Source organism: Bos taurus, chromosome 12, assembly GCF_002263795.3.
Source record: "Bos taurus isolate L1 Dominette 01449 registration number 42190680 breed Hereford chromosome 12, ARS-UCD2.0, whole genome shotgun sequence".
NCBI classification, from domain to species: domain Eukaryota; kingdom Metazoa; phylum Chordata; class Mammalia; order Artiodactyla; family Bovidae; genus Bos; species Bos taurus.
The window spans coordinates 40,355,708-40,383,341 of NC_037339.1; the positions used below are offsets into that span (position 1 = coordinate 40,355,708).

Here is a 27,634-nt window from a genome sequence, read left to right on the forward strand (position 1 = left end):
TATTACAACTTACAAATTTGAAAAGGGTGCTGTCTTATTTTAATTTTCATAGATAAAATGGGCTGTGATATACACTTAAATACATGTTACATATTATTTGAACTGTAAACAATAACATACATATCTAATAACCTAAGGTCAATTCATTACATTTTCAGTATACTGATCTTGCCTATGACAGCTGGAACCTTACATGGAACACTGATTAGTTCAAATTTGGGAAAGGGGTACAACCAGGTTGTATATTGTCATCTTGCTTATTTAACTTACATGCAGAGCACATCATGAGAAATGCCCGGCTAGATGAATCACAAGCTGGAGTCAAGATTGCCGGGAGAAATATCAACAGCCTCAGATATGCAGATGATACCACTCTAAAGGCAGAAATCAAAGAGGAACTAAAAAGCCTCTTGATGAAAGTGAAAGAGGAGAGAGGAAAAGATGACTTAAAACGTAACATTCAAAAAATCACAATCATGGTATCCGGTCCCATCACTTCATGGCAAATAGATGGGGAAAAAGTTGAAGCGGTGACAGATTTTATTTTCCTGGACTTAAAAATCACTTCAGGTGGTAACTGCAGCCATGAAATTTAAAGGTACTTGCTCCTTGGAAAGCTATGACAAGCCTAGCAGTGTACTAAAAAGCAAAGATATCACTTTACTTTTTTTTTTCCTATATAGTCAAAGCTATGGTTTTTCCAGTAGTCATTTATGGATATCAGAGTTGGACCATAAAGAAGGCTGAGTGCTGAAGAATTGATGTTTTTGAACTGTGGTGTTGGAGAAGACTCTTGAGAGTCCCTTGGACTGCAAGAAGATCCAACCAGTCAATTCTAAAAGAAATCAACCCTGAATATTCATTGGAAAGATTGATGTTGAAGCTGAAGCACCAATATTTCGGGCACCTGATGCGAAGAGCTGACTCATTGGAAAAGACCTTGATGCTGGGAAAGACTGAAGGCAAAAGGAGAAGAAGGCAGCAGAGGATGAGATGGTTAGATAGTGTCACCAATTCAATGGACGTGAATTGGAGCAAACTCTGGGAGATAGTGAAGGACAGGGAAACCTGGCATGCTGCCATCCACGGGGTCACAAGGAGTCAGACATGACTTAGCAACTGAACAACAGCAGCAATAACATGATAGTCATACCAAAATCTTCATTATTGGTGAAATGAGATTTTACTAATGATTTCTAGCTTGCTCAGTTAAAGAGAGAGAAATAAAAGCACAAACCAATGCACACTGTAAAATACATACCCGTGTTCTACCTGGGCTACCTTGTGTTACCCATAGATATATGGTAGAACCAACTCTGAGGAAATAAATATAGTAAACTTTTTCTCCTGAAAAATATACTGTGACATTGTTTAGGTCTAAATTTTTCATACCAGAATATTCTTCCACTTCCTAAAATTTTTTTCTGTTCAAAACAGTTTAAACTATTCGAACTACAATTTAATGCATGTAATTTCAGGGATATTTCATTGCTGAAAGTTTAGATAATTTGTTTTACTGTCTTAGTCAATCTTAGAATAATATTTCATTCCTACGGAAAAGAATTATATGACTACATAATGAATATAGTGGCCTTAAAATATTGCAATCTGTTGGTTATATATAAAATACATTTGCATATGTGTATATTCCCCTCTTGGTGACTCAGGCGGTAAAGAGTCTGCCTGCAGTGCAGGACACCCTCGTTCAATCCTTTGATCAGGAAGATCCCCTAGCAAAGGGAATGGCAACCCACTACAGTATTCTTGCTTGGAGAATTCCATGGACAGAGGAGTCTTGTGGGCCATAATCCATAGGGTCACAAAGAGTTGGACATGATTGAGTGACTGACAGGCACATATACACATATGCATATTTATTTATCTGTACATGCATATCTTACAATGTTTAAAGAGAAAAAGTGCAGGTTCAATGATTATCAAATAATTTGTTCATTTCTTCATGACATTTCTGAAGCTCCAAGCTGAAAAATTTGCTCAGTTGTTTCACAAATAGATTTCACCCCAGAGGTGGGCCATGGAATACAGTGGCAGGCAGGTATGTACAGCCCAAAGTGTTCATGTCATGTACAGTGTCTATTTCCAAAATGTCCTATCAAGGTTTATTCTTATATGAATGTGCTAAGATACATTTATATGTATATAATTAATAGATATAATCTCCACCTCAATTTTCCATTGTATTTATTCAGAATTCACATGATGGCTGAATTATATTCATAGAATTAATATACAGTTTCCAATTTCTTAAGTGAACACTTGGAACTGTTCATTAAAACCTCATGCCTCTCTTAATTTTTGAATCTTTTAAAAAGAAACTTAGAAATTGAACTTCAAAATAAAGAAAAACTGCTTCAAATAAATATGTAAGATATAGTCCTATAACTTAAACTAGATGTTAAAATTATATTATGAAAATTAAATCATATATTAATTTTTGGTTTGTTAAGAAAAAAATAGTAATTATGAGAAGGTGCCTAAGGTAAATTTGAGCATGTATTAATTAACGTTGCTTGAAGTCAAGAAATCTTCCTACCAAATTTGTCTCTACAATCTCAAAAGACTGAAGAGGAAAAGATATATCAGAGCAAATTTGTACCTACTACTACAACACTACTCAGAGTCAGGTTACCATGGTTGAGAGCTGTTGTCTTATATATGCATGCATGCGTGCTCATTTGCTTCAGTCGTGTCTGACTCTGCGACCCTAAGGACTCAAGCCCCTACCCCAGTGGTTCCTCTGTCCATGGGATTCTCCAGGCAAGAATACTGGAGTGGGTTGCCATGCCCTCCTCCAGGAGATCTTCCCAACTCAGGAATCAAACCCACATCTCCTGCATCTCCTGCATTGCAAGCAGATTCTTTACCCAATGAGCCACTTGGGAAGCCCTATATATGTACAAAGTAATAGAAATATTTAGGAATTTAGCACACAATCAAACATTTATTCTTGGTTGATTTTCTCATCCGCTTAGAATTTATCTGACCACATTCTGATTTTAACTTTGAAAACCTATTAAATCATTAAACTGTTTCAAACAATAAAATGTTCAAATATGATAATTTAGAAGAACTCATATATTTTCAAAGCTCTGATAGATTTTCAAAGTGATTACTCATGTTATTCATGGAAATTGGAAAAGCACAATTAGGAAAGTCACTATCTATTCTAAATAGGAAAAGGAAAAGCATAAATGCCACACCTCACAATAAACAAAATGTATTCAGACACAACAGTAAGGAAGACTATTTTGGAGGGGAATGCATGTGACTTTCACAAAAATGTTGTAGGTATTGCGAGATTGGTTTTGCCCCACTGTTTCATATTTTATCTGCCTTCCTTTTTCATATTTTATCATATTCACTGATCATATTCAGATATCTAACCTAAATTCCAATTCTCCAAATCAAGTGTCCAGCCATTCAAATCTCTGCTGCTGCTGCTAAGTTGCTTCAGTCGTGTCCGACTCTGTGCGACCTCATAGATAGCAGCCCACCAGGCTCCCCCGTCCCTGGGATTCTCCAGGCAAGAACACTGGAGTGGGTTGCCATTTCCTTCTCCAATTCAAATCTCTACTCCTACATAAAGCGCTAAACCCAGTAATCTCTCAATCTTTTGATAAGTCAACACTGTAATCAACAGTGTGCTGCCTTTAGGTCTCAGGGGTCTCCTTTGATTAACACCAGCTTTCTAAGAGAAAGCTATGGAAATCATATTGTTGCAACTGCATCAAACTGTCATGCAACTTTGGGAAACTGAGACATTCAAGGGAAATGTGAAAATGAACAGTAGAGATAAATGTCAATTTCAGAGGTTTCTGACATTTTGTTACATTTAAATTAAAGGCAATGTTATTTTTGTTCCTTCTTGCTCTAAACATGTTGGTTTTCTCTTTTAGGAGATTCCGATAAAATGTGTGATCATCCCTTGCCAATATTTTCAATTCCTCTTCTGTGCAGACAGCAGGGTTTACGTGATAAAATTTTAATGACTGTGGACCTGCATAACAATGTGAGACACACCGGCACATTTTCAATAAGGCTGTGCATTTGTTAAAACTGGCATTGGGTGGGATTCTCTAAGCGGAAGCCGTCCTGGCTTGAGAAGCGGGCTTTAGTGATGATAGAAGCTGCTCTGGATAAAGCACCATTATCATGCAGTGGTGGTGGAACGAAATGGGGATTTATGAATTACTGCCAAGGAAACTAAATTACCGGCTGTAAATTAAAACTGAGGTTTAACATATACCCGACACTAGTCTGGAGGATCTAGTTTTCAGATTACCTCCACAGACTTGGTTAACAGCAGTTGTAGAGTACCCCTGACTCCCTGATACATCCCCTTCAACTTTCCACAAAATCCTACACTATTCTCTGGTTGCCTAAGGGGGAAAAGTCTAAATCACTAAGGAGAGATTTTAGATTTCTGTTTAACTCCTTTCAACTCCAGGTTAAATAGTGTTGAAAATGGGGGGGGAAATGCTCACTTTATCAATGTTAAATAATAAAATAGGTTGCACAAAATAGTTTTGGGGTTTGGCTTCTTGATTTGTGTGTTTATATATATATATATCCTTAACCTTGAGCCTGAGAATATTTATTCTTTATACAGGTTTACTGTAGGTATTCCATGGACAGATACAAAAATCCACTATACATATTGGATTCTAAAATGTTATTTAAAGATTCGTTGTTGTTGTTGTTCTTGATAACTACGGTCATTTTTATGAAATTTTATGACCTCAAGTATAAACACAAAATCTGAAGGCTTGATTCCAAATCCGCATGTACCATCTTACAGAAATGACCAGGTTTCTGTTGTGTGTTTTGTTGCATAAATCTGATGCTAGGAGAGTTCTTTCTGTGAGAACCACACTGCAGCTTTCACATGACAGAATTATTTTGAAAGTTCTCCTCTGGCACCAAGCATACTGTCACAGAAAATAGAAATGAGAGATGGAAACTCTCAGATGGGTCATGGATCAGGACTGTTCCAATTCATAAATGAAAATTTATTACAGCTATTCTTCAATATGGTAGAAAGATAAAATTAATTGAAACATCTTCTGGTAAAAAAGACCAGTTTGTGAATGTGGGAGCAGAATTTATTTACCTCCACAAACCTTAAGTCTTGGCCAATGGATAAATGTCTTTCTGAGCAATAATAATATCAGAATATTGGCATATAGAGCAATTTTTTGGTAATAAAAATAGTAAAAAGATTATTGTAATGGAAATGAAAAGGTGGTGGTGGTGAGGAGGCTGGGGAAAGACTGTTATATAAATATTAGAATATGGATGTGAGATAGTATAGTAAAAAAAAGAAGGATAACTAGAAGCTTAACATTAAAAGACATAAATAACAGTTTATATGGAAATGATTAAAACAGCTGTCAAACCAGTAATCATAAATGCTTTAAAATACGTACAAATTCTACTTGAAATCAAGAACTCACTTAGAATCCAAGGAAATTTCCTCTGATATTGGCTGCCGGTATAGGAAAATGTTTGGTGGTTTAAATTGTAAAATGAATCAAATTTTAATTCAAGATGATTTTTTTTGGAGAGAAAATACTGTAACAGTGCTTGCTTTATGAAAAGTAACATATTTCAGACATTTTCCAGAGATATTTTGAGATCATTATAGATCTGAGAAAATCTTTAATAAAATGATTAGAAACATAATTACTGGAGATAAGTATAGTAATTTAAATGCACGTGGTGTATATGTTTAGGATTTTTGAAAAATGCAATCTGGTATGATGTTTATAGTATTATTTTTTAATATAACTGATCATAAGGTAATAACATAGCAGATTGCTGTAACAAATATACAGATGTCCCAAATAAAAATTAATTAGATTTGAACTAAACTATTCAATTTCCTGATGAATTTACCAATCTAATACTTAAGAACACCAAGTCAATTAACCTATTCTTTTCCATGTAGTAAAACACTTAAAAGGTAATAATCACATTAATATGACTTGTTTATAAAAATAAACGTTGAGATCATACTGTACACCTGGAAATATATGTTTTTCAATAATCAATGGCTTATGCAATTTTTAACCTAAGTTAAACACAGCAAGGGCAGGGCAAAAGCATTGACAGTACTTAATGTACTTAATACATTTTACTGCTAAAAAGTTGGCATTTGGGGGAAACAAAAAAGTTTCATCTATGCAAATAAAAAAGTTATAGTTTGATTAAATAATTAACTATCAAAGACATAAAAATACTTACTTTTATTTCAGAAGGAAAATTCTACTCCTCTAAGACTTAAAAATTTAAGTAGTCTATATTCACTCTGAGTATTTTTCTCCATTATAATTGTTAATTTTGAATAATGTATGAAACATTGACAGAAATTATATCTTAAGTGAAATGAAATTTTATCAGTATACCTTATATATGCAAATACAGAACGCCACATAAATGTGCTAATGTTTGGAGTATACCAAGCAGGATAAGCAATTTGTTTATTTTGTCTTCCCAGGGTCCCTTTCCTCTTCAAGGAGACCCCCTCCCCAACAATCAGTCCAAGGATGTCAGATAGAGCTGACCACAAACACATCCCTTCTTTCTGCTGCTGCTGCTGCTGCTAAGTCGCTTCAGTTGCGTCCGACTCTGTGAGACCCATACACGGCAGCCCACCAGGCTCCCCCTCCCTGCAAGTGTGGACAAATGATGTAGGCCTGGCCATTCACATTGATCTACTAATCACACTGACTAGTTAAGATTTGAACATCTGATTCAAGCTACAGTAATGAAATTCTCCTTCCAGACTCTTGCTGGAACAGCAAAGGTAGAATAACCAAAACTTAGGAAATGTTTAACTAAATGCCCTAGCTTATTCTAGATACTGCCTTTAGCTGCTAATGTATTCCTCCTTGTAACCTCACTTTTAATCCGCAGATAGGGAGTAGAGATGACCAAGGAACCTTTGTGACAAGGGTTTTCCTAGAAAGAAAGCCCCAATAGAGCAGAGTTGATTTAGAAGTGGGAAATTAAAAAGAGAACCCAGGTACTGACATCATTATTAGAGCAACAGGGCACAGCTGAGCCGCAGGTCAATTCAGCCAATGCCTGAACTTTTCAATACTATCAGCCAATATGCTCTCTCTTGTGTTTAAAAAGCAATGTTAGATACTGCACCACAGAGTGAGAAAATTCTTGTTGACAAATTTAAATTTTTATTTCATTTAATTATTATATTTCTTTTCACATTCTATATGCAATTCAATAAATATGAAATTTCTAGACAAAATGTCCTGCTTTGCTTGTTATCCTCCATAGATAGATAGATAGACAGACAGACAGAGTGATTGAGAAACAGGGGACTTAGAATTTGAATCTCAAATGAAGGGCAGTTTGCTTATTGGAAAGACAGAAATAAAAGGTCTTTGTTTTCTCTCTCTCTCTTCTCATAAATTTTACTACCTTTTCTAAGACTGGATTATTATAAGAATCTATGAACAAGTACCACAGGAGTGTGGCAGAAATAACCACTCACCAACAGTTGTATCTGCACCATTATGTATTCAGCGCCCCCTGGCATTAGGTAAGATGATGTGACTAGTTCTGTCCACTGAACTGTGATCAAAATGAAGTGTATCATAGAAGGGGAAAAAAAAAAAAAAAAAAGCACAATTCTGCATTCCCTTTCTATGTTGTTGCTTTAGCAAAACTTCATGTTTCCTGAGGTGCATCTCCAGGATGGGATCATGTTGTTAGCCTGGATCTCTGAGTAACTGTATGGAGTGAAGAGGTTCTGTTATGCATGGGTTTGTAGCACTAAAAAGAAGTGAAGTTTCATGATGTAGAGTGTCTGAGATCTTGAAATTTGGGGACAGGTGGAGCTATTTTGTTTTACTACAGTATGACCTAATCTTTCCTGATAATTGCAATATCTTTGGTATTTTTTTCTTTTTTCTTTTTTTTGCCAGAAAAAACTATAAAAGATAGTCTCCTGAGTTTACCCTATCTCTATAATCTCCCTTTAAGACAAATAGACTACACACTCATTTAACATCATGTAATTAATGTACTGTTAATGCTTTTGTTTAGTCACTAAGCTGTGTTCCAACTCTTTGTGACCCCATGTAGCCTTCCAGGCTCCTTCTGTCCCTGGAATTTCTCAGGCAAGAATACTGGAGTGGGTTGCCATTTCCTTCTCTGGGGGATCTTCCTGACTTAGGGATTGAAACCGTGTCTCCTCTATTAGCAGGCATATTTTTTACCTCTGAGCCACCAGGGAAGACCTAATCAATATATAATCTTAGTTAAAAATGTGTTTTCAATTGTGTTTTCCTGAGTAGTGACCTAAATCTTAAGACAAATCAACATTATCTCCTGTTATTACATACATTCCAGAGCATAAAAACAACAGAAAACTACAAAGCAGTATCAAATGTCTCAGTGGAAAACAAAATAAAATGATGAAAGCAAATACAAAATCAGTCATGTGTTGTCACAAGAAATCACTGCAAGCAAAAACAACTAATTCTCTGAAATTTTGCTTTTTAAAAAGCTGACGTCATGAAGAGTCTTCAGTCTTTACATTACAATTGTCTTTCTCACTATTCATTCCCAAACAAACACTGGTTGTCTACTATGTGCCAGGCACAATGGAAGTATCAGAAATACAATGATAAAAGTGCTTAGATCCAAGAGTTCAGAGTTCAGCAGAGAAACAAACAGAAAAATAAACTATTAGAATGTGTCATGTTTTTCTCTGAAGGAGGTATGGAGTGACCTTGCAGGAGCCCTGTGAAGAAAGACCCAATGCTCCTAAAGAGTGTTGGGGTAGAAATTACATTAAAGGTTTTCCCTGAAAATCTTTGTGGATATAAGAGCTTGCCATACACAAATATTAATTATAGTAAGTACATGAAAGGAGATGAATTTAAACAACCATCAGATTGTGAGAAAATAAGTCATATATACAGAATTTTAAGAAACTCAGTATAACTGGGACACAGAATTCATATAAAAATCAACTAAGCCATATTCAAAAGGAAAAGAAAACATCTTAAATGTCATGCAAAAGTTTGGGGACTTTATGCTCGAAAGATAGGACATTACTTACAAATTTAGGCTGGAAGATGACATGCCAAATTTTTTTTAGAAAGCTCTTTCTGGAAGTAACTTAGAGATTGGATTTTTGGGAGAAGAGATGGAAGGCTGACAGAGTGTTTGGCATCTATTGCAGAAATCCTTATAAAGAATGATTAAGGATTGAAGTAAGCTCATTGAAATAGCCACAGGAGTGCTGTATGAACTTAAGTGATACATAGAAGTTTAAATTGATAAGTCTTAGTGACCCAGCAATTCCATTCCTGAGTATATATCTGAAAAAAAAAGGCAAAAAAAAAAAAAAAATACACTAATTTGAAAAGATACAGGCACCCAATTCATAAACAGCATTATTATAATTGCCAAGATATGGAAGAAACCTAAGTGTCCATCAACAAATGAATGGATAAAGAAGATGTGGTGTATATATATGTATATTGTGTGCAGGGCTTCCCAGGTGGTACAGTGATAAAAAATCCACCTGCAAATGCAGAGGATGCAAGAGATATGGATTCAATCCCTGGGTCAGAAAGATCCCCTGGAGTAGGAAATGGCATTATGGAACATTAGTCATAAAAAAGAATGTTGCCATTTGTAACAATACAGATGGACTTAGAGGACATTATGTTAAGTGACATAAATCAGATAAAGGCAAATACAATATCACTTATACACGGACTCTGAAAAATACAACAAATTAGTGAATATAACTAAAAAGATGTAGACTCACAGATATAGAGAACAATTAACTGTTTATAGTAATTCCCAGTGGGGAGGTGCAATACAGGGGTGAGGAATTAGTAGAAACTGCTATTTACAAAATAAATAAGCTACAGGGATAGGGATCTATTGCAAAACATGGGGAATGGAGCCAATAATTTATAATAACTATGAATGGAGTTATAAATGGAGTTAGAGCAAGTGTCAGAATTTGTTGATGTATTGGTTTAAAAATGCTGTGGATTATAAGTTCCTTTATCCTTATGTGTGCTGCAAATTTGTGTGTGAGTCACTCAGTTGTGTCTGACTCTTTGCGACCCCTGTGGACTGTAGCCTACCAGGCTCCTCCGCCCATGGGATTCTCAAGGCAAGAATACTGGAGTGGACTGCCAATTCCTTCTCCAATGCTGTAACTGCTTCATCATAAATCTGTTATCTCTGATGGTCATGGGATGAATCCCAGGACAATAGTCATGATTATGTGTATGTAGCCTTATTCATGTCCTATAGGATACTTGTGCTGGCCTTCTACCCTCAGTTTTAAATGAATGGAAATGTCAGGCAGGACAAAGCAAACCTCTCATCAAATTAAACTGGTTTAGACTAATCCACTCCTAATCTAGGCAAGAGGACTGGTATTAACAAAACTAGTTCACTGAAACAAATTCCAGCCCTGGGGCAGAGGTCAGGACAAAGGAAGAAACCCAGACACAATCAGGGTGATGTTGGAAATGAGGGGTGAAGTCACAGACACTAGGCAGGCAACCAAAAACATCCACAAAGCTCAAGAAAAAATGGGGCTAATTTCTGAAACTCCTTTAAACTGAAGATGTGCTAAGAGGGGGAGAAAATGGAAGAAAGCAAGATCCTTTGGAAATGAAAGATTTAAAATATCCTTTACTTCAGAAAATAATAAGAAATATAATCTTATGACAATATTCCATTACCAGTGTGGCTAGAAGAAAGGGATCAAAATTCCCGTCACATTTTGTATGGCTAACAAAAGGAGATCCCAAATGCCAATTCCACAAGGAATTCTCAGGGTCTCTCGAAAGTATTCACTGTGTATTTTCTACACATATGAAAACTTGTGTTTGTGCACAATTTATGCACACACACGTACAAAGTACAATAACTTGCTCATTTCTTTGTTCCCAAGAGAATTATGCCCTAAGCTTGCTTCAGGCCATCCCTTTTAAAATAAGTCTAATTCTTTCAACAGAGTATAGTAAGTGGAATAGCAGATGTTAAAGTATACCCTGGGATCTTCCAAAGGCTGCTGACTTTACACTACAGTTCCAGAGACAGGCAAAGCCTGTGACTAAATCTTACTGAACATTAATAATTCAAGAAAATGAGCAAATTCATGGAGGTGGTGGAGGAGTCCCTTTAGGACATGGATGTCAGTTTGTATCAGGGCTTCAGAGAAGAAGGAGGAACTACTCTCAGTGAAATAATAGGGAGGGAATGGAGAAGAAACTTAGGGACATGACCTCTCAAAGGTCATGACCTCTCTCAAATCTTCAGCAAAGTTACTAAAAATATCAAGCCCTTGTTTCATTTTATTTTTTTTAAATGAAAAACTGACAACACTGAATCAGATATCCTGCCAAATATAGTGTGATTATAGTAGAGACTGTACACACATAGAGGGCAGAAATGGAGCAGATGATGGAAATACAGCCCCAGGGAGTTCACAAATTGTGAGGATAGATTGAGACATTCACAGGATATAAGGAATTATGGAGACAGGACCAAGTTTACTCAGATCTCCGTGAGTTGGGGGGCGGCACAGGGAAGGCTCACCGGGCATCTAGGTAAAATAACATTTGGAAACAGCTCTTTCTCTATGTCCTTGTCACTTCATTGTCCAGTGGATGCCTGACATGAACAATGTTCTCACCTGAGTTTGACTTGTTCTACAATATAACTCAAATATCCCTTTCCCATTTTATTCCTCATCACCCTGTATACAAATGCTGGGTTCAGGCCAAAACTAGGTAGTGTATTGTATGATTTCCTCCCAAGTGTTTCTTTCTCCTCCATAGTCTAGGATGCTTTAATACTCATCTCTTTTCATCTCAGTGTGTCTAGCTGAGTATACCTGGTCCTTCTCAGTCAGTCACAGACTTTGTCTCTTTCTCCACCCTCCATCTCTGCTTTAGATACAATGACACTGCCCAGAAAGAAAATTATCAAAAAGACTATGCTGTGACTAAGAAACACAATGTTTCAAGTGACCTTAAAAGCTACTAAACTCTGAATTTTTGGATGTTCTATTTAGCCATGGGATTGAAAAACCCAACTGGAAACTTTAGCTTCAGTAAGTAAATGCTTTTAATATTCTTGTCATCCCTACTACTAAAATATAATTGGATTTGATAACATGCTTCAGTGTTCCTTTTCAAAAAGAATAAATCTTTAGCCTCATTTTTGCTGTCCAGAGCGCTGAGGAAAGAAACTTTCAATCGATTTTTGATAATTGTCCTCCCTTGATGATTTTTGGTATTTTGTCTTTGTTTTATTTTCTTCCTATTCTTCTTCATTTCTTATTTTCTCTTTATTATCTCTCCTCTTCTTGAATGATACTGATGATTTAATGGCCAAAGATGGAAAGGAAAAGGGAGAGTGATTATCTAAATGTAACTCATCCACCTCAGATATAAACTTGAAACATCTCAAACTTAGTTTATACTAGTAGGAGATTTTCATGTGAACAGTGCATGCTATTATTCACATTGTTATATATTAAGAACAAAATCCCCTGAGAATATAATTTTTATAAGATAATGTACTCTCTTAGCTATGTGAGCTTCACTAGCAGTTATAAAAATGCAGCCAAGATTGCACTCCGGCAATTAGTTCTCATTGTGGACTGCTAATGGATTTTATATTCAGATTTAAGATATAGACCCTAAGATGTTTTCAAAAATAACTCTAAATCTATTTTTTAAACAGGTAGAGACAGACTAACACTTCTTGGTTAGTCAAACAAACCTTTTTTGTTTTGTAGAACTGATGAAACTTAGAAATATATTAATAGTTGTATCATAAGAGCAAACACATAAAAGACATAGCTTTTTAAAAGACAAGTTGACAATGATCAATGTGAGGATCAGTATTTTGGCAAACCCTGTGGCTTTACTGTATGTTTTTAGTGTCTGATGGATGAGAATCTATGATATTTTCACTTATTTTATCACTAAGAACAATCTATTGAGGGAATGCTTCCCTGTGCCTGAGTGCGTCATTTGAGCTACAGAAATAAAATTAAAATGGTAATGGTCTATGATAACACAGGAAAAGTATACCAAAAATACTTTACTATAACATATTACAACAATACAGAAAACATTAAGGAAGCCCTCCTTATCCTGATGAAGAGAAATATGTTCCTATTCTTATTCGATAAAATAAAAACCTTAAAAAAATTAGAATTGAGGAACATAAAAGGTCAATCAAACTTAACAAATCTTTCTAAAGTATCTAAAATGTCAATAAAACAGTCTCGGTCATACGAAAGAGTTGGACTCATGAACAGGTCATTTGAGTATAATCTAGTAAATTATACTCAATGTTCTGAAAGGACATTTCAAATAAACCAATGCATGTAATGTACTTAACATCATTCCTGCACAGTGAGCACATGCTACATATGGGCTGTAATATGTATACAACATACAAAGTGCTAATGGGGAATGAAGCAGAGGCATTTAAACAAAGCCAATGATATTCTTTTGGTTTCATAACTAAAGGCAAAACCAGCTGGAATCCAGGTTTCTTAACCCACTCTGATGGTTTTTCCAAAAGGCCACAGTGCTCATAGGCTCCACTGAGATGAAATCTTTGAGTTGAAGAGTAAGCAGCACCTGCTGAACTGCATTTGCCTTTCCACTCCCTCCTCCAAGCCCACCAAAGTAAAACAAAACACTTTCAAAATATTCAAGTTATGCATTTCTAATTATAGCCTTAGCCAAAATGACATATTCAGTAGAAAAGAGTGGCATGTTCATTTTGATTTCATATATATAAATAAACCACACAACACTTTAAAGGTTAAGTTATGCAAAATATATAGTTACATACAAAGAGCTCTCCCTCCTTCTGTTCAATGGAAATTGACATCCCGAAAGTCTTCTCAAAGAGTCTTCTTTTTCCTTCCTACCCTTGCTGGCCACCAATTTTGGTTCACAATTTCAACATGAGAAGTATTTAATATAGTTTCACAAACAGATATAGGACAGAGTGAGTGTTATGTCTTTAAGTAAAATTAAACATATTAGAGGAAATGTACAATGCTTTTCCAAGTCAAACAGCATCTAACAGCACGCCACCAAGCTCTTATGTTTTAATGTATGCCTACTTACACTGAAAGCCAACTCTCCTGATTTTAAAAATATCATGCATAGTGAGATGAAAATGCTAATGCCAGATTGGAAGATTGACTTAAGACCCTTCATGGATTTATTCATCCAAAAGCGCTGTAGAACATATTACCAATTTTCTACCAACAGAAGTATGGTACAATTTATGAACAGGATTTCTTTGATAAATCAACTCAAAAGGATTAATTACTTGAGAAATGACTGTTTCTGATATGGTTTTTCCTTTCAGTAATATAAAAATAACTTTCAAGCTACTTCTGGTATTTTATGTGCTGCCTATCCCTTACCGTGATCATTGACATCATAAACTTATGTTTCTGAGGATATAAATAGGGAAATTGCTCCCTAAAAAAGATCTTGACCAGTAATTTATTTCAAAAAGGACACAAACACTCGCTTCTTTTGAGCCTAAGATGAGAGCTCTTCCATCATAGTCTGGTGATTGAGAACAGCATGAAAACCAGTGTTTAATGGCTTGACTGGGTGTGTTTTTCCCCTTCCATAAATCCATTCCTCTCCCAAGTGGTTCACAAACCCTGCATTTTTCCAGGAAGGCACAGTAAATTTTATATATGTGCCATAAGTGGCTCTGATGACAAGCCCCTGCCCATATGCTCAGGGCCCGAAGCACCATTGACAGGAGCAAAGGGGGATGAGGCCGTGCTTATAACAGCAGAGAGCGCTGCTCGTCCCTCTGTTTTCCTGTGCTTGAGCAGTGACTCAGGCATTCACTCCCACACAAATGTATATTCTCCGAGAGAGGCCAAAAAAAAAAAAAAAAGAGAGAGAGAGAGAGAGAAATCCGACTGCCTTGGGGAAAAAAAGATAATGGTAAATGGGTGGGAGGGAGATAGAACAAATCTGTGAACTGTCTTCCCCTTGGGCCTACAAACTCCAAGGCTATTTGGCTCTAATTAAAAGCTCAATAAAGGTTGAACTTCTGATTGTGGGCAGTTTGGAGGCACGGCCTCTATAACTCATCGGTGTGTCTTGTTCAGGGTCTCCCACAGTTTTTGCACACAGTAGGTGTTCATAATTATATCTCGAGAATTGAATCTGCTGCTGGGATAGTTTTGTTACCCTGACAGGCAAACACAGGCCCATTTCAATTTGAATTAAAAAGCAAAACCATCCAAAAACATAAAACTGAAACACCTGCAGGGTTTGCAATAGCAACACGTGCTTAAAACCTTAGGAGACCAAAAACTTTAGTCATTCTTGAAAGGTAAATCATTTTTTAGATGTAAGTGAATTGTAATCAGATGTTTCTAATAGTCTAAAAATGGTCTGCTCTCTGTAACTTTTAGCTTTCCTTAATTGGTACTTCTTGATCTAATGGAAGATGATTTTCTTTACTATTATGCTTCCTATGTTTAGTAAAACATGGGCATAAATGTAAAAATAGTATTTGGATGATAAAGAAGTTATTATTGGGTGAGCCTTACACATTGATTTAAAAAGGATCTGAAGCATATCATATACATTGTCCTAATGAGCTGTCTTACAGGCACATGCTAGGGAATGATGTTGCTAACAGAAGGCCTGTTGATTGGGGGAAATCATCTACTGTTTTGTATTTCATATGTGGACATTTAGCACATTAGAGATAAAGCATATTCTTCTAAACATTTCAGAAAAGCAATCAAATACCTCTTCCTAGCAATCAACAGAGTTGTCTCCAGGGACAGATTATTGTAGTTCCCTCTTCATATTAGGTGGAGCACAAGCCCAGAGGCACATGTATACATATCAAGAACTTATTAACATCTTTTATAGGAATCTTTGCCTGTGGATGACTATAAAGAAGCCATGTGCTTTTTAACAAAGCACCAAGCACTTACTGGTAAATGGCTGAGTATCCCCACCTTTTCTTTAGGAACTATTTCAAAGGAGATATTTATTTACCTTTCCAGTCCATGAAATAATTGCCAATTTGAGAAACTCTTGTGCATTAGCAGTTTAAGAAATTGAATATGTCTGTAGGAAAATATGTTCAAAAAAACACAAAATACATAAACATAAATACTGTTTTCTACTACATTCTGAAGAACCACATGCAGGCCCCAAATTCTGCAGATAGACAGAGACAAGATATCCAACAGTTACTGTTTGTTTTGTTCCTTGCTTTCAGAGAACAATGAATTCAGAATGAACAATTGCAAATTCAGAGGGAATCATAGAGAATAAAAATGTTATCTAGTTGACCTTAAATGTTTGTCACAAGACTTCCTTTAGTTTCTTCTGAATCCCAGGCTGATGCTATGTGGAGTGCACAGTATGGAACAAAATAATGAAATACTTTGGTTTTAAAAATGAAAACATAGCATTTTCTTCACTAGAGATTTGCTCTGTGCTGGTAGATTTCCCATCCTAATTTTGGTTGCAAGAGATACTTCATGATCTGATAGAATTTATTCTGAAGTGTCCCTTATATATGTTTAAGCACTTCACTGTTCTTTAGGTCTAATCTGTTTGACTGCTCCATACACCCCTGACCAGGGAGGGGAAAAAATTCAGCTTCACCATAATTAAAATTGGTGATTCCACCTATTTAGTTCCTACCATATTGGTACTTTATGTTTACAAATTTCTACTGTTCTATCAATGAATCTCTTTCAATGGGATCTCTAGTGGGTATTCATAAGAAGCACTAATAATTATGTTCCTGGCAAGCTCGCAAACCTAAGCAAGTAAAAGAGAGTGGAACTCAGTTTAGAGTGAAGTTATCACAGGCTTACTCATCTATAAGGAGTATTCAGCTACATATTGTTATTGTACAAAGCACTTCTAAAACATGCTGTCATTTGGCTCAAACTTAATGGGAGCTTAGGACTGGTATTTTAATGATTGGAACAGTGACTCTGTCTAGCGAAAGATATGAAACTAATGAAACTGGCAAGTTGTCTTCTTTAAGCCAGCAAATTCTCTGCTCTAAAAATCATGTCTGTCTGACAAGCAGGAGGATATGTCTCACAGCAGATCCTAAAGCATTTACATTCTCTCAGATTTCCATATTTCATATTGCTTCTTTTTCCCTAGATACAAAACAACAAGTATTGATTCAATATCACTCTGCTGTCTATTTTAATTGAAATCTTCAGCATATATAAACATGTCAAGAGTCAGAAATAAAAAATACAGCTAAAATCTCAGCAAACAATAGATACAGATCTTTGGGGGATTAGAAATCTTATTCCTTCACTTGGTTTTTTAATTGTATTAATGGCCACAAATGAAGATGCAGTAGCACTAGGAATCAAAGGGATTTCCTTAGAGCACAGATTAAATAGAGAATATTTTAAGATTCCTTATTTAAGGAAGATTCTTTATTTAACTTGCTCCAAAATAATTACCCACCATACTGACCTTAGCAATGAAAATGTCTATCTATTCTTGCAGCCTATGGGGTAAGCCATTTTCTCTCCAGAGGTGCTTGTGAAGTGCAAACACATTAATAAAGGGAAAGAAAACATTAAGATAGTTTGAAATTAGCATTGACTTGCCAACTCTCCTTCTCTCTCATCTTTCTGGGAGATGGACCTGGAGTAAGGACTGGTGTTTCTTAATTAGGGGTAAAAAGCAGAAGGTACAATGAAAAGATCAATCAACACAGGGGTTCATTAGCAAACAGTGAAGGGCCAATAAGGAAAGACCTAGCAAAGCTTGTCATTTTTCACAGCTGGTTGGCAGAAACCATCCTGCCTTTCAGTCTCTCTCTCATTTCCCTAATGTACCTTGAGTATCAAATTATTAGTTAGGTCACATCTTTGGTAGGCAGGATGATAGATTATAGGGTTCCCTGGTGACTCAGAGGTAAAGACTCCACCTGCACTGCAGAAGATGCAGGTTCAATTCCTGGTTTGGGAAAATCCCCAGGAAAGAGGGAATGGCAACCCCCTCCAGTATTCTTGCCTGAAAAACCCAATGGACAGAGAAGCCTGTTGGGCTACAGTCCGTAGGATCTCAAAGAGTCAGTCGCGACTGAGCATGGAGCACATGATAGGATTATACAACTAAGCCAAATCAGAGGTGAATAACATTTAAGTTGTGGGAAATAAATGTTCCAGGCACTGTGTTAGATATCGTTTGCTACATCTCAGCAAGCCCATGTGTTACAGATGGGGACATAAAACTTGGAGAAATCAAGTGGCACACATAAAGTCACTCAGCTATAAGTGATAAGGTTAGAATCAGGCTGTCATATTTCTGATTTCAAATGCAATCTGCCAAAGAATTATTTGGTGTGATTATACACGGAATTATCAGCGAGTGTCCAGCTTGATGAAAGGAAGCATACGGGTTGATAAAACATAAGATAAGGGGCGAGGGGAAGGAGAACACCTTGAGAAATGGCATTGAATTGAGAGTAGAAGTTAGCCCTTTAAGAAGTGGTTAGGGAAAAGATAAGGAAGATAGCCAGCAGGGGAAATGCATGCCCTCCGGCTAAGAGGGAAGAGAGGCTGACTGGCTCCAGGAATTAAAAGAAATAAGGTGCAGAGGTCAGCGCTCAGATCACTTTACAAGCCCTGTTAAGGATTTGGGAGGTTATCTGAAGGATAACTAACAATCCATGGAAAGTTTTACTTTCCAAGTTCATACATATATCATTAAAGATCACACTAGCTGCAGCTTTAAAACAAAACAAAGTACAAAATTGTGCATTAGGTTAAAAGTGGATACAAAAAGACCAGGTAGGTAAATACACAATGGGAGATATTAATATAAATTATAATTTAATTATACATTTGGCTATAATATATATATTGCAAATACACAAATTCATGCGATATGGATAAGCAGGAAGAACTGAGCCTTGTAACTTATTCATATAAGTGGAGGGTTGGTGATCAAGGGGCTTTCATGGTTTCTGGTTGAAAGTGGCTCTGCCATCTACTCATACAAGCTACACAGCAGAGCAGTCCGTTGCCCTGTTTTAGACAGGAGGGGTTCCAAGTGCTGCAGATTTTCATCTGGTGCTGACTATATTGTTGTTGGTTGTTCAGTCACCAAATTGTGTCCGACTCTTTGTGACTCAATGGACTGCAGCTCGCCATGCTTCCCTGTCCTTCACTATCTCCTGGAGGTTGTTCAAACTCATGTGCATCAAATCAGTGATGCCACCCAACCATCTTCATCCTCTATTGCTCCCTTCTCCTCCTGCCTTCAATCTGACTATGTGGACAATAACAAGAAAGCAGTTCTACCTGTGCTTGAAAGGGAGCAGTCTCACCTAGAGAGGAAGCCCATAGTCTGGGAGAAGGTAGAGAGGTCAAGGCAGTGGAGTACCCTGTTCCAGAGAAGCCAGGGGAAACAGGAGAGCAGATCCCAAAGAGAGGACATACAAAATCTTATGTTACAACACAATTTATAAGTGAAAGAAAATGTGAGTTTCAATTTTCTTGTAGGTGATTAGACCTGTTTTATATAAAATGGGGAAAAAACTGAAATTTGTGGTAAAGCTTTGTCCAAAAATAAGTGCCATACACATATCTATAACTGCAGTTTTGCTCTATCCTTCAGGAACCTCAGAATGAAAAAGAGGAACAGAAGGGTAAGGAGGCCACAAATAGCACACAAGAAACTAGAAAAGGCAAGGTGTTATAGAATGAGAAAAATAAAATGTGGTGCTCTGGGATGGGAAATTTTGGTTAACAGCATAAAATAAGATAAAAGATATTAGAAAGGGGGCCAAGACTAAAATGTATATATCACATTAGCTTGCTCTCTTTTAAGTGCTTCTGTCTCTTTTCCTCACTTCTCTTTTCCTCCTTCTGTCTGTCTTTCTCACACACACACACACACACACACACACACACACGTACATACACACATCTTTATTCTCCAGATCATAACCCATCTCAAAACAATGACTTTATGCTGAATTTATCGCCTCCATATTTGTACACCAAAGAAAAATAGAATCTACAAAATAATGCAAACCACCTTTATGATTCACAAAGTTAAACAATGCATGGAATGTATGATTTGCCTTTTAGCCCCATTTGTCATTTACATATGGTGTCCTGATAATTCATGACACATTTAAGTTTAGATTTCATTATTTATCAGATTCATGTTCAAAGCAAGTTCTGCGATTACCTGAGAAAAAGCTAATAGTTAATGAGCACTTACTATATACCAAATATTTTCTAAACAATTTGCAACTATTAACTCATTAGAGCCTCATAGAAACCCAATAAGCTAAAATTATAGAACTGCTGACCCACCATCAATGAAAGAAACAGGCAATTGATTCACCTACCCACCCACACACTCACTTTGGGTAAGGGGTAGGGGGAAAAACCTTATTGTAACAGAGATATTGGTAAAATAAAAGGAAAAATAGGATGAGGAGGGGCAAAATATTAAAGTTTTATTTTTAGTCTTTCTATGTTTTTAGAATCACTTCAAAATTCACTTTAATTGAAGATATAACTTAGTTAATAGAGTAATATATTAGGAAAAAATCTGCTATTTTGAGATTGTCTTATTTTTGTTTTCATAGATTTTCTTTTGCAAATGAACTTATAAATGCATTCTAGTATGTGCACATGCACAATCACATTTGCTTATCATGGTGAGGAATATGTGAACTTTTACATACAGTGATCCAACTGATGGATTCAGTACTGTCCGTTCTGCTGCATGTCCTAATTTTGTCTAAAAATACCTCATCTAAGAGACCTCAACTAACTTGCAACTTTGGAGGTTAAATAAATTAGTGTTAGCAAAACTTCAGAGTTTTTCTAGCTATCATTTTCTAATGCATATATGATGGCTATGTGTACGTTTTGACAAAGTCATGTTAATATTCAGCATTTCAGAGGAGAAAAGAAATAAAACGTTACCAATGCTCTAATACTAAGAGTCAAAGCTATGGTTTTTCTTGTAGTCATGTACGGATGTGAGAGTTGGATGATAAAGAAGGCTGAGTGTCGAAGAATTGATGCTTTTGAATTATGGTACTGGAGAAGACTTTTGAGAGTGCCTTCAACTACAGGGAGATCAAACCAGCCAATTTTAAAGGGAATCAACCCTGAATATTCATTGGAAGGACTGATGCTGAAGCTGAAGTTCCAATACATTGAACATCTGATGTGAAAAGCCAAATTATTGGAAAAGACCCTGATGTTGGGAAAGACTGAAGACAAAAGGAGAAGAGGGCAGCAGAGAAGGGGATGGTTAGATAGCATAACTGACTCAATGGACATGAATTTGAACGAACTCCAGGAGACAGTGAAGGACAGTGAAGCCTGGTGTGCTTCGGTCCATGGGATGGCAAAAATTCAGACATGGCTTAGCAATTGAACAGTACCAATAACAATACAGAGAAACTTACAATCAAAACAGCTTGCAGGGTGAAAGGTAGAAATAAGCACACTAATTTCACCCAGAGGAAAAAAAATCACAATCTTATTGCTGGGAACATTTACGTCCCAACACCTGTCATACTGCTCAGCCCTGGCACATATACCCAATAGAATTTTTTTTAATGAATGTTTTACACTGGTAAATGCATAAATTTGTTTGTTTGAGCCACTGTATGATACACGCTATATTTGTTGAGACCATTAGAGAGACTGTATGATTCTAAAAGTAACTTGAGGAGCTGAATTCTTAAAGTTCTCACAATTGCGTTAATTCTACTATTAAATTTTATTTTGCTTTAGTGGATTATGTTTTATTATTTTTGCTTAAAAGTTTCTATCCTACATGGGTTTTTTTTCAAGTAAAATATTACACTTACTAAAAATTATTCTCTTTTTCCCTGAGGCTTTTGATGGTAGTACATATATTACATTTGTTGAAACATTAAATATAAATAATAGTTGCTACAGGAAATATAGGTGAACAGAAACTCTGAGATGGTCCAGTTTATAACTGAAATATGTTTTTTTCTGAAAATTCTGGTACACTTGTTGAGATTTTAAGATAAATATGTGTATATCTGAACATAAATATGTGTAAGCAGAATCAATAGTCCCAGCTCACACTCACTGAGTGTCTTTAAATGCACAGTACTCCTCCTAGGATTTTTCCTTAGATTCAAATGGAATTATGTATTCTAGACCTCTGTAGGAGGGCAGGGTTGTGGGGGTAGATACTAGTCTGAGAAAAATGCTGTCTAAAGAAACAGGGCAAGCAGCACAGAATAAATAGAGTACTTTCACAAACAACATGCACACATGCACACATTTATTAAAATGGAATCTTAAAACAGAGTGCTGTTATTTTAAAAGGAGAAGCCGCAGGATACTAGAATATTTAAAGAAGTCTTATCAGTTCTCATAAGGCGGTTAATGTACTAAATGAGGCCAGGGATGCAATTTACTTATTTAAGAGACAAGTACTTATTTGTTTAGAAGAATGGATGGCACTTAAAAAACATCACTAAGAACCTAATTAACAAAAATGTGACTATTTCTCGAACTGATCACTACATCTATTCTAGTTAGTTAGCTGACCAGATACTATCTATGTATCTCTATGTCTATTTTTGTATCACTGGTTTTATTTGATTTCCTGCTTCCAATAAGATGCATAGTCAATAATTAATTATATTCACTAAAGGAGGGGACAGAGGTTCAATATTATAGATGACAAAGAAGTTTTCTTGGTAGAAATGTGTCTCAGGAGATGCATTTAAAGAAGACCCCTAGCCTCCCTTAGAGTTCTTTGCTCTCAAGGGGAAAGCAAAGTGTAAAATTAGGAGCCCATGTTCTGGAGTGAGAATCACGACTATACTAATGTGTAAACCTCAAGTAATTAACCTCTCCAACCATTCTTTTCCTCCTCTGTTAAGTGAGGGAAAAATGACACCTTAGTAATAGGAGTATTGTGAGGATTATATGGGAGCCTATATATAAATCATTTAACATAGAGCCTTGTATTCAATGTGTCAGTGGTCGCTTTATCATCACCACCACCACCACCATCATCATCCTCACCCACTACACAATCACAAAGGCAGAGAGGACAGGGTCAGCCTAAACTTTTAAGTCAGCACTGATGATGAAATTTAAGCCTGCATATGTTTAATTATGCACTATTCTATATATTGATATAGTGTGCATATATCAAAGATAACACATCTTTATTCTGTAACTATACTACTAATCTATGTTTCTTATATTCTTGGATACATAACCATATAGATACTTATTTAAAAAGATACAACTCATCACCACGAAATGAGTGTTGTCGTTCAGTCGCCCAGTCATGTCCAACTCTCTAAGACCCCATGGACTGCAGCTCGCCAAGCTTCACTGTCCTTAACCATCTCCCAGAGCTTGCTCAAACTCATGTCCATTTAGTCAGTGATGCCATCCAACCATCTCATCCTCTGTCATCCCCTTCTCCTCCTGCCTTCAATCTTTCCCAGCATCAGGGTCTTTTCTAATGAGTCAGCTCTTCGCATCAGGTGGCCAAAGTACTGGAACTTCAGCTTCAGTACCAGCCCTTCCAATGAACATTCAGGGTTGATTTCCTTTAAGATTGGCTGGTTTGATCTCCTTGCAGTCTAAAGCACTCCCAAGAATTTTCTCCAACACCACAGTTCAAAAGCATCAGTTCTTCAGTGCTCAGCCTTCTTTATCGTCCAGCTCTCACATCCATACATGACTACTGGAAAAACAATAGCTTTGACTATATGGACCTTTGTCAGCAAAGTAATGTCTCTGCTTTTTAATATGCTCCCTAGGTTCGCTATGGCTTTTCTTCCAAGGAACAAGTGTCTTTTAATTTCTTGGCTGCAGTCACCATCTGCAGTGATTTTGGAGACCAAGAATATAAAGTCTGTCACTGTTTCCATTGTTTCTCCATCTATTTACCATGAAGTGATGCAACTGGATGCCATGATCTTTGTTTTTTGAATGTTGAGTTTTAAGCCAGCTTTTCCACTCTCCTCTTTCACTTTCATCAAAAGGTTCTTTTGTTCCTCTTCACTTTCTGCCATTAGGGTGGTGTCATCTGCATATCTGAGGCTATTGATATATAAAATGAGAATTCTTTTATTTTATTTTTAAACTTTACAAATTGTATTAGTTTTGCCAAATATCAAAATGAATCCGCCACAGGTATACATGTGTTCCCCATCCTGAACCCTCCTCCCTCCTCCCTCCCCATACCATCCCTCTGGGTCATCCCAGTGCACTAGCCCCAACCCTAACCCTAACCCTAAAATGAGAATTCTTAGCTAAAAATCATTTCTGGTTGAGTATGGGCTTCTTTGAAAACGAGTGGTCCTCACAGTTATTTGATGTGTCTTCTTGAAGTTGAGAAAGTTACCCTGTAAATTTCAATACATGTTCTCCAGACTGAAATTCATGATTCAATCAAGCAATTTTCTTATATAGTGACTTCTTCATTACTGGGCTTCCCTGGTGGCTCAGAGGGCAAAGCCTTTGCCTTCAATGCAGGAGACCCGGGTCTGATCCCTGGGTCGGGAAGATCCCCTGGAGAAGGAAATGGCAACCCACTCTGGTACTATTGCCTGGAAAATTCCATGGACAGAGAAGCCTGGTAGGCTACAGTCTGTGGGGTCGCAAAGAGTTGGACATGACTGAGTGATTTCACTTTCTTTCTTTCATTACTGAAAGCTTCCTTTGCGGCTCGGCTGGTAAAGAATCTGCCTACAATGAGGGAGACCTGGGTTTGATCCCTGGGTTGGGAGGATTCCTTGGAGAAGGGAGAGGCTACCCACTCCAGTATTCTGGCCTGGAGAATTCCATGGACTGTATAGTCCATGGGGTCGCAGAGTCGGACATGACTCAGTGACCTTCACTTTCATTACTGAAAAATTCTGGACAGCCTGAATCTGATTGACTGGAGGTTGGGAGAGAGGTGCTAAAGATGGCTCTCTGTTCAAAGGGAAGCAAGGCCTTTATTCTTGGTGAACATTTATTCCGGAGAAGGCAATGGCACCCCACTCCAGTACTCCTGCCTGGGAAATCCCATGGACAGAGGAGCCTGGTAGGCTACAGTCCATGGGGTCGCTACGAGGCAGATGCGACTGAGCGACTTCACTTTCACTTTTCACTTTCATGCATTGGAGAAGGAAATGGCAACCCACTCCAGTATTCTTGCCTGGAGAATCCCAGGGACGGGAGAGCCTGGTGGGCTGCCGTCTATGGGGTCACACAGAGTCGGACAGGACTGAGGTGACTTAGCAGCAAGGCCTTTATTCTTGGTGAACATTGGGCCCCCTGACATAGCTCCTTAGTTAGTTAGTTTAGTCGCTCAGTTGTGTCCAACTCTTTGTGACCCCATGGATTGCAGCGTGCCAGGCCTCCCTGTCCATCACCAACTCCTAGAGTTTACCCAAACTCATGTCCATTGAGTCAGTGATGCCATACAGCCACCTCATCCTCTGTCATCCCCTTCTCCTCCTGCCCTCAATCTTTCCCAGCATCAGGGTCTTTTCAAATGAGTCAGCTCTTTGTATCAGGTGGCCAAAGTATTGGAGTTTCAGCTTCAACATCAGTTCTTCCAATGAACACTCAGGACTTATCTCCTTTAGGATGAACTGGTTGATCTCACAGTCCAAGGGATTCTCAAGAGTCTTCTCCAACACCACAGTTCAAAAGCATCAATTCTTCAGTGCTCAGCTTTCTTTATAGTCCAACTCTCATGTGCATACATGACTACTGGAAAAACAATGGCCTTGGCTAGACAGACTTTTGTTGGCAAAGTAATGTCTCTGCTTTTTAATGTGCTGTCTAGGTTGGTAATAGCTTTTCTTCCAAGAAGCAAGCGTCTTTTAATTTCACAGCTGCAGTCACCATCTGCAGTGATTTTGGAGCCCCCAAAAATAAAGTCTGCCACTGTTTCCACTGTTTCCCCACCTATTTGCCATGAAGTGATGGGACTGGATGCCATGATCTTAGTTTTCTGAATGTTGAGCTTTAAGCCAACTTTTTCACTCTCCTCTTTCACTTTCATCAAGAGGCTCTTTAGTTCTTCTTCACTTTCTGCCAGAAGGGTCATGTCATCTGCATATCTGAGGTTATTGATATTTCTCCCAGCAATCTTCATTCCAGCTTGTGCTTCCTACAGCCCAGTATTTTTCAAGATGTATTTGCATATAAGTTAAATAAGCAGGGTGACAATATACAGCCTTAATGTACTCCTTTCTGATTTGGAACCAGTGTGCTGGTCCATGTCCAGTTCTAACAGTTGCTTCCTCACTTGCATACAGATTTCTCAAGAGGCAGGTTAGGTGGTCTGGTAGTCCCATCTCTTTAAGAATTTTCCACAGTTTGTGGTGATCTTCAGTCAAAGGCTTTATCATAGTCAATAAAGCAGAAATAGATGTTTTTTTTTCTGGAACTTTCTTGCTTTTTCAACATGGCTCCTTAGAAATAACCAACATTGTTGTGTGGGACCATGACAAATAACTGTCTCTACCTTTCCAGAAATCAGTGTCATTTTAGTGTTTGGCAACCTTTGTCCTCAGAGCTATAGCATATGGAACACAGGTTTAACCACAAAACAATAGCTATAATATATCTATCACTTATTGGAAAGCAATTAGATGCCACACACTTTTCATTCATGTTATCTCAAGAACATCATGCATGTTATCTTATATAAATGTCATAGAATCTCCATGAGTTTTATTATTATGTTATCTGTATATATTATAAAATTGAAGATTAACAAGATTAAATATGTTGTGCAAAACTTTATAAGAATATAATTTAAAACCACTAGAATTTAAAGTCAATTTAGAGACTGTTATAGAGGATCTTACTTAAAGAGCAGAAATAAGCACAGAGGTACAGATGGATATCAAGGGGGAAGGGAAGATGGGATGAACTGGGAGATTGGAACTGACATATATACATTATTAATAGTATATATAAATAATAACTAATGAAAACCTAGTGTATAGCACAGGGAACTCAGTCCTCTGTGGTGACCTAAATGGGAATAAAATCTGAAAAAAGATGGGATATATGTATGTGCATAGGTAATTCAATTTCCTGTACAGTAGAAACTAGCAAAACATTGTAAAGTAACTATACTTCAATAAAAATTTTAAAAAAATGGAAAATAAAGTATATTGGACATAAGATTCCAGTTATTTTCAACATGTATTTGTTGGAGGATGCAATTTCATGAGCCTTACTTGATTATACTCTCTCCTTCATTTATAAAATGGATAATACCAACAAAAACATGAACTTGAGTCATTAAATGGCATTGCCATCTCAAGATATTCATGATATAGTGGGAGCTCATAGATACCTTCTCTCCATCTTGGTCAGAGGCTTACTTTCCACTCATTAGGTATCACTGTTTGCTTCCTAATGAATAAGTGTCTCTACCTTATTAAGCAAACAATTACTAACCCACATTGGTCCTAAGATGATCCTGGTCCTCTAGGAACTCACTGTCTAGTGGTGGAAATAATAGTCAATATATCTCTATAG

General features: G+C 37.0%; 1 protein-coding gene across 6 annotated transcripts in view; it reads right to left on the reverse strand.

The window, feature by feature from the left end:
* The window catches only part of PCDH9 (protocadherin 9), a 1,143,194-nt gene that overhangs the window by 895,446 nt on the left and 220,114 nt on the right, over positions 1-27,634 (reverse strand). The window lies entirely within an intron of this gene.